Source organism: Pelodiscus sinensis, chromosome 1 (genome assembly GCF_049634645.1).
Source record: "Pelodiscus sinensis isolate JC-2024 chromosome 1, ASM4963464v1, whole genome shotgun sequence".
NCBI lineage: Eukaryota > Metazoa > Chordata > Testudines > Trionychidae > Pelodiscus > Pelodiscus sinensis.
In genome coordinates this window covers 278,006,386-278,013,934 of record NC_134711.1, presented here as the reverse complement: position 1 = coordinate 278,013,934, position 7,549 = coordinate 278,006,386, and the positions used below count along the sequence as shown (strand labels likewise).

Genomic DNA, 7,549 nt, shown 5'->3' with positions numbered 1-7,549 from the left:
AGAAGAGGGAACAAGCCCAAAGCATATGTTAGAAGAGAGCTGTCTAGGAGACCTAATTTTCAGGAGAGTCTCTGGCCTTACTGTGTCAACACAGCTTTGTCAGTTCTTTCTCTGCCAGGGTTTCCTCCTTTGGGCCTCCACGAGTAACAGCTGAGTCTGAGTCAGGGAAGTGTCATGGTTCTGCCTCAACATGCCTTTCCTTCCTCCCTTGCTGGGACACCTGGGTTGGATGGATGGTCTGCCCCTTTGAATTTCCTTCTCACATAGCTGGGTATCAGTGGCCTGCGATGGCAAATTGTCTAATGCCATCCTTAAGAAGCCATGGGTATTCACCATCCTGCATCCACCCATTCACTATGGCGTAACATGCCCCTCTATATGCCAAAATATTATTTCAGGTTGCATGGTCTTTTTTAGGCTCAGGAGAGCCAACTCTGTCTTCAGCCCCTCGCATTCAAAAGCCATAATCAAGTCTCCGCAAAATTAAGATACTGGTTTTAAAATTATATATATTTTTTTAAAGTTGGCATTTTTATTTGCTTTCTCATCTTTCAGTCTTTAGGGTTCATGTTTTCGTACTATTCTCCACAAACAGAAAACCTAGAAACCTCTTCCCTCCTCACCCCCAAAGGAAGCTGAGATTCTCACACCATGACTTCCAAATCTGGGACTTTAAGAAAACATCCAAAATATCAGGAGACTCATGATAAAATTACAGAATTTGGCAACAGTGTGCCAGTTCAGCATGATAAGCTAGTGGATAAATGAGCATTTAATATCCACACATAATCTGCTGCTATTCTCCAGGCTTTTTCTAATTGTTTTTGATTTCCTTCCTTTTTGTTTTTTGGAAGTTTTTTTTTGTTGCCTTACTTCAGGTGACTGCACTGATGTAAATAAGTAAATTAATTTTTTTAACTAATCACTGAAAATCAGCAAAAAAAATTCCAACAGTAAAGATTACTTTAAGTCATTTTATCAACCTGCAGAACTGCAGTTGTACTCTAGATATAATTCATCCATTAGATCAGTTGTGGGCAGCCTGTGGCCTGAGGGCCAGATGCAGCTCATCAGGATAAGTCACTGGCAGGTCGCTAGACATGTTGTTCACCTTGCACCTGGGACTTAAAAAACTGTAGGGATAGAGATTCTACCACCTCTCTAGGTAACTCATTCCTGTGCCTCCCTACCCTCCTAGTAAAATAGTTTTTCCTAATATCCATCCTAGACCTCTCCCACTGTAACTTGAGACCATTGTTCCTCGTTCTGTCACTGTCGTCTGTCACTATTGAGAACAACCTCTCTCCATCCTCTTTGGAATTCCTTTAAGGCAGTTAAAGGTTGCTATCAAATCCCCCCTCACTCTTCTCTTCTGTGGACTAAATAAGTCCAAATCCCTCAACCTCTTCTCATAAATTATATAGTCCAGACCCCTAATCATTTTTATTACTCTCCACTGGGCTGTCTCCAATGTGTCCACATCCTTTTTGTAATGGGGGCCCCAGAATTGGATGCAATATTCCAGATTTGATGTCACCTGTGCTGAATAAAGGGGAATAATCACTTCTCTAGATCAACTGGCAATGCTGCTCCTAAAGCACCCTAATATGCTTTTAGCGTTCTTGGCTATAAGGACACACTATTGACTCATATCCAGCTTCTCATCCACTGTAATCTCCAAGTCTTTTTCTGCTGAACTGCTGCTTAACCAGTCTCCAGTTGATCATCCAGACTCATCCCTTTTTTTGCAAGCTTGCACATTAATTAGGGTATGTCTACACTATGAGACAAAGTCAAATTAAGATATGCAACTTCAGTTACATTAATTGCATCGCTGACGTTGAAGTAATTTCACTCAGCTTTTGGCACTATCTACACTGCAGGAAGTTGAAGGGACGCTTCCTTCGACTTTCCTTACCCACATCTACTTTAGCACCTTTCTAACCTCAAAATAGCTGTCTTAACTAGACCGCTAATTTGAACCCTGGAAGATTGACAGTTGCAGCTTTGATTTTCCTCTGTAGTGTAGTGGTACGCTAATAGTTCAAGACTGCAAGCTTTATGCATATCGTTATTACAACACTAAAATGTGAGACTACTTAAACGTGTAAAGATGATTCAGTTATGTGTCTGGGTTACAAAACACTTCCTCTGATGTCTTATCTAAATTCTTCTTGAATACTTGTAGTGATGGCGATTTTGTCCCGTTACCTTAGGAGTCCACTGTCCAATTACCAGTGCTGTTAAGAACTTTTTCATGGCCTATATTTTGCCTTTCTTAGCTTCAGGCCATTGCTTCTAGTTCTACCATCTTTTAAATATGTGAATAATTCTCTGTCTTCAAATATGATAATACCTGGAAGGTATTTCTTGTTTTGCAGTCTGAATCTATTTCCCCTTAAGTCTTTGTTTTTTCTAGGTTATATATAGTAAATTTACCTGACAAGGAATTACTTTGTTTCAGGACAGAATTGGTTGCATTAAAGTGATGGAGAAATGTTAAAATAGAATGCAGCTAGACCCCTGGTTTTATGAAACATCTGAACTATGTTTTATTTCCCTCCATTTTGGGGTTTTACAAAACTATTTTGAAATTCGTCACATTTTGATCCAATATTTAAACAATTTTTTAATATTCTCTGTGTTTGTAGGTTCAAGGTACCAGTATGGAGGAGCTGGCATATAGGAATCTGAAAATAATGTTTCCATAGTACCTGCTGCTTGCAATTCTACAATCCATACTGAGCAATTTTGTGAGATCTCTTTGCATTCTGCTTTGGATTTAGATATCTTAAGTAATTTAGTAGTGTCTTCAAATTTTGCCACCTCTTTGTACAGTGGATCAGACATAATATTTGATATTTTTAACTGAATCATCAAATAATGTACACTAGTACATGAGCTTTCAGGCCAAAAACATCCCTTATTTGGGTTTTTGGCATTTTAATTACCACAAAGTATTTTAAATGACATTCTGAGTTATAATACTGTAAATCAAGTTAACACAGACTCAGTGCATATTAAAAGTGTAGATGCCAGGCATTATGGATGGCATAACAATTTTGATTTATTTATCTTTTCACTGTGGAGTTAGTTTTCCCTGGAGATGTTACCACAGTTTTGCATTTGTCTAAATGTAATGTGTTCCAACCTCTTTGCTTCCTGCACAACCCATTTTTATCACAGTGATTGCAGGGGCTAAGGACTCAGGTCTCTATAAAACTGTAACAGGGTAGTACACTCTCTTATCGTTCTGGTGCCTAGTCATGGCACATTTGGGAATTTGTTTTCAACATGGTCTGAATTTAGAAGGAATGAACAGAGCAGAGCAATTATTGAGTAATCTATTCCCTGTCATCCACTCCCAGTTTCTGTCAGTCAGGGTATGTCTACACTGCAGTGATATTTCAGGATACTTCCAATATCCCAAAATAGTGTTTTCCATGTCTTGTCAGCGTTATTTCGAAATGCAATCAAAATAACAAGTGTGCTATTCCGATGTCCTGGTAAACCTCGTTCCACAAGGATTAGGGGACTATTCAGAATAGTGGTCTATTTCGAAATTTGGTGATATGTACACAGCGCCAAATTTTGAAATAGACTATCTCAATCTAAACTCGAAATAAGGTACACAATTTGCATAACACAAATTGTGTAGCTTATTTTGAGCTAGCTCTTCAATGTAGATGAACCCTTAGGCTATGTTTAAACTTCACATTTATTTTGAAATAAGCAATTTTAGAAAAATTTTCCTGAAAAAACGTATTTCAAAATAGTGCGTCCAAATGCACATTGAAATAGCACTTAGCTATTTCGAAATAGAGCAGCCACATTGATTGGATGTTAACTCACATTTAAGGCCACCCAGAACCACTTCAGACAGGGTATCAGGTCAGCAATTACTTTGTGTGGCTGCTGCTTGAGGCTATATGAGGCTCTTTCTTAAAGGGACTCCCCTGTCCAGTAGTGTCGCAGGCTTTTTGTCTTTGTCTTTCTCCTCTTTTTTTCTGCTTTCCCCAGTTACCCTTGCAGACACCTCACCTTGACAGACATGGAGCCAGAGCTACCTCTGGGCAGTCTATGGCTATTGCAGCTTGTGCTGCAACTCATGCAGAAGTTTCTGCAGGCTGCAGCTCAGGCCTTGCAGGAACTCAACCCCCAGCTCCTCTGGAAGACCTTCCTTGGGTCTCTGTGGGTGTGGCTCATGCAGCTGGATCACATCTGCCCTCCTCTTCACATTGTGCATGGCCGCCTCTGGTGTCTGGATACCAGTACAGACTGGTGGGACCGGATTGACATGGAGTGGTGGCAGAAATGGCTCCAGAAGGACATTTTTCTGGAGCTCTGTGAGGGTATGTCTACACTACCCCGCTAGTTCGAACTAGGAGGGTAATGTAGGCATACCGCAATTGCAAATGAAGCCCTGGATTTTAATTTCCCGGGCTTCATTTGCATAAGCGGGGCGCCGCCATTTTTAAATCCCCGCTCGTTCGAACCCCGTGCCGCACGGCTACACGCGGCACGAACTAGGTACTTCGAACTAGGCTTCCTAGTTCGAACTACTGTTACTCCTCATTCCACGAGGAGTAACGGTAGTTCGTGCTGCGTGTAGCCACGCTGCACGGGGTTCAAACGAGCGGGGATTTAAAAATGGCGGCACCCCACTTATGCAAACGAAGCCTGGGAAATTCAAATCCCGGGCTTCATTTGCAATTGCAGTATACCGACATTACCCTCCTAGTTCGAAATAGGAGGGTAGTGTAGACATACCCTGAGTGGCTTGCCCCTACCCTCATGTGACAGGATATTCACATGAGACCCGCCACCCCCCTCCAGAAATGTGTCACCATCACCCTCTGGAAACTCTCCACACTGGATAGCTACCGATCCATCAGGAACCAGTTCGACATGGAGAGATTGACCATCAAGACACTGCAGATATTGCATTCTCGGGCTATTGTGAATCTGTTTGTCTCCTTCTGCAGGTGGTGAAAACACCTTCTGCAGGCCATTAACACCATCATGCTTCTCAGGTTCATCCATCTCAGTGACGTGGATGCCATTATCCCTGGCTTTGCCGACATGGGCTTGCCCACCTGCAGGGGGTGTGATTGATGACACCCACATTCCCATCTGGGCCCCTGATCACTAGGCATCTCTCTTCATCAACCAGAAGGGATACTTTTTAATGGCACTGCAGGCTGTCAAGGACCACTGGGTCCAGTTCACTGACGTCATCTATGTCAGGTGGTTGGGGAAGGCACAGGGACATGGACATTCACATCTGCCTGGTGTGGGGTGCGGCCTATCCTTTTTTGCCTTGAATCTTGAAGCCATACACCAGCCACCTTGATTTTGCTAGAGGATGCTACATTGCCAGGCTCAGCATTGCTTGCATGGTCGTAGAGGGTTCCTTTGGCTATTTGAAGGCATGGTTTAGATGCCTCCTCACCTGGCTGAACCTCGGGGAGCGCAACATCACACTTTTTGTGAAAGGAAAAGGGTAGGCATTCCTTTCACAAATCCTCCTGCCAGGGAGGGGGGTGGAGGCTGATCGCATCAGCAGGGCCTTTGAATAGCCATGCACACCTGCTATCCGGCAGGCCCATCAGGGGGCCATGTGCATCCAGGAGGTCCTGATGGAGAGTTTCTCGCAGGGGACCTAGTGACAATCTCCCTTGGGCCTCCCCACTAGGGGCCTGTGTGTTGCCTCTCACTGCCTTTTCTCCACACCCCTCCCTTTCCCCCTTCCCTGCTGAGACAACAAAAAAAATGTTTTGGAAAAAATAAAGTCTATGTTTCTTTTTATTGGGGTCAAAGTAACTGGGGAGGAACTGGGGAAAGAATCTGGGAGAGGGAAGGAGGTGGAGAGGAGGGGGGATGAGAGCCTTAGAGAGGGAAGGAGGAGGCAGATGGAAGAGGGAGGAAGGGTGAGGAGAGGCTCAGGTCAGGGGCTGGGAGTCATGGGTACAGGGCCACGGTGGCCATGGGGAACAGGGGAGAAGCAGGAGGAGCAGAAGCAGGAGCAGGAATGGGAGCAGGAGCAGGAGAGGGAGTGAGAGGAGCAGCTACAGCGGGAGTAGGAGCAGAAGTAGGAGCAGGAGTAGGAATCATGCTGTCAACGAGGGATGGAATGGCAGCGCACATGGCACAGCCCTGCTCCAGCAGCTTCTACCAGGTATCTTGCCACAGCTGTATGTCTTCCTGGAGCCTGAAGTCAATGGTCTGCTTCAGGGATCAAAGTGCTGTGAGGTGCTCTTTCTGGAAGTCATCCCTGGGTCTCCGGTGCCTGTGGGTTCCTCGGGTTCAGGAGACTGCCCGGGTGTGTCGACCACCCCCCTCTCACAGCTGTTCTGGCTGGTGAGAATAAAGAGAGAAAGTCAGTCATCCCAGGGAACACTGTGCCTGAAGTCTTGCCCTCATCTGTGAGCAAGGCCATATGCACTCTGGCCAGTGGGTCCATTCCTAAAGGGTCCCAGATTTCCCTGGGAGTGGGTGCTGCCCCAAGAGTGTGGGCATGCCTGTGTGCCGTGTGTGGGACTGCTGAGTGTGTGTGTGTGTGTGTGTGTATGTGAATGTCCCCAGCCTCATTCTAGAGGTGGCTTATGGAAAGAGGCTGTCCCACCCTGGAGTCATGAGGCTTGCAGGCCTCTCCAGAGACCCCTGTGGCCAAGAGCACAATGGTGTTCCGTGGAAACCTCCTAGGGCTGCGTGGGCAGGAGCAGTGCAACATATACTCCCACACGCATAGGCTAATGCGTGATTCCTGAGCCACAAGGGCTGAGAGGAACGCCCAGCTCACCCTCACTGCCCACCACCTCCACCCCCTGTATGAAGAGAACATGATGGCATTCAAATGATGTTCCTTCCCCAGCCTTGGACAATGCCTGGGACACATCCACAGGGAGGGACACCGTCTCAAGGGTCAGGAGGGTGATGATGCTGGCCTCGTCTGGCTCCTTCTTCTTGTCTCTCTCCCCTGTGAGGACGACACTGGGTGTCTTGAGCCCAGAGTCCACAACCGGGATGGGGGGTGGTGAAGGGACTGCCCGGCCCCCCTGGGTTGCTGTCCAGCTCTTTGTAGTAGGGGAAGGTGTGGGATTCTGCCCTGGAGATGGAGCTGCTCTCCTTGGCCCTGGCATATGCCTGGTGGAGCTCTTTTACCTTCATCCACGCCTGCTCCTGGGTGTGGATAAGTCCTTTGCTGGACAGGCTCTCAGCCATGTGGCAATAGATGTCTGTGTTCCTGTATCTGGTCTGGAGATCCAGGAGGTTTGCCTTCTTGTCCCAGACCTTAATGAGGTCCAGGATTTCCGCAACAGACCAGGGAGGCGCAAGCCTCTTTTGGCACTTGGTAGGCTCCTGGGAGCTGTTTGACTGCTCCTTGGGAGCAGTGGAGCACTGGGTGGGAACTGCAGACTCGCTCACTTAAAAACGAGGCAGTGGCAGCTTCAGGGTGGCTCAGGGTTGTCAAGGCCTCCAACTTGCCACAAGCACTTTCCCCAGAGGCTGCAGCTAAACGGGCTCCATGGGAAGGGGGGGAATATAG

General features: G+C 46.3%; 1 long non-coding RNA gene across 1 annotated transcript in view; it reads right to left on the bottom strand.

Moving 5' to 3' along the window:
- Positions 1 to 5,821: 5,821 nt before the first annotated feature.
- LOC112544201 (uncharacterized) overlaps positions 5,822 to 7,549 on the bottom strand; it is a 40,960-nt gene continuing 39,232 nt past the window's right edge. Inside the window, exon 5 of the long non-coding RNA XR_012901533.1 lies at positions 5,822 to 6,357. This is a non-coding gene — a long non-coding RNA (uncharacterized LOC112544201). The remainder of the gene's footprint in view (positions 6,358 to 7,549) is intronic.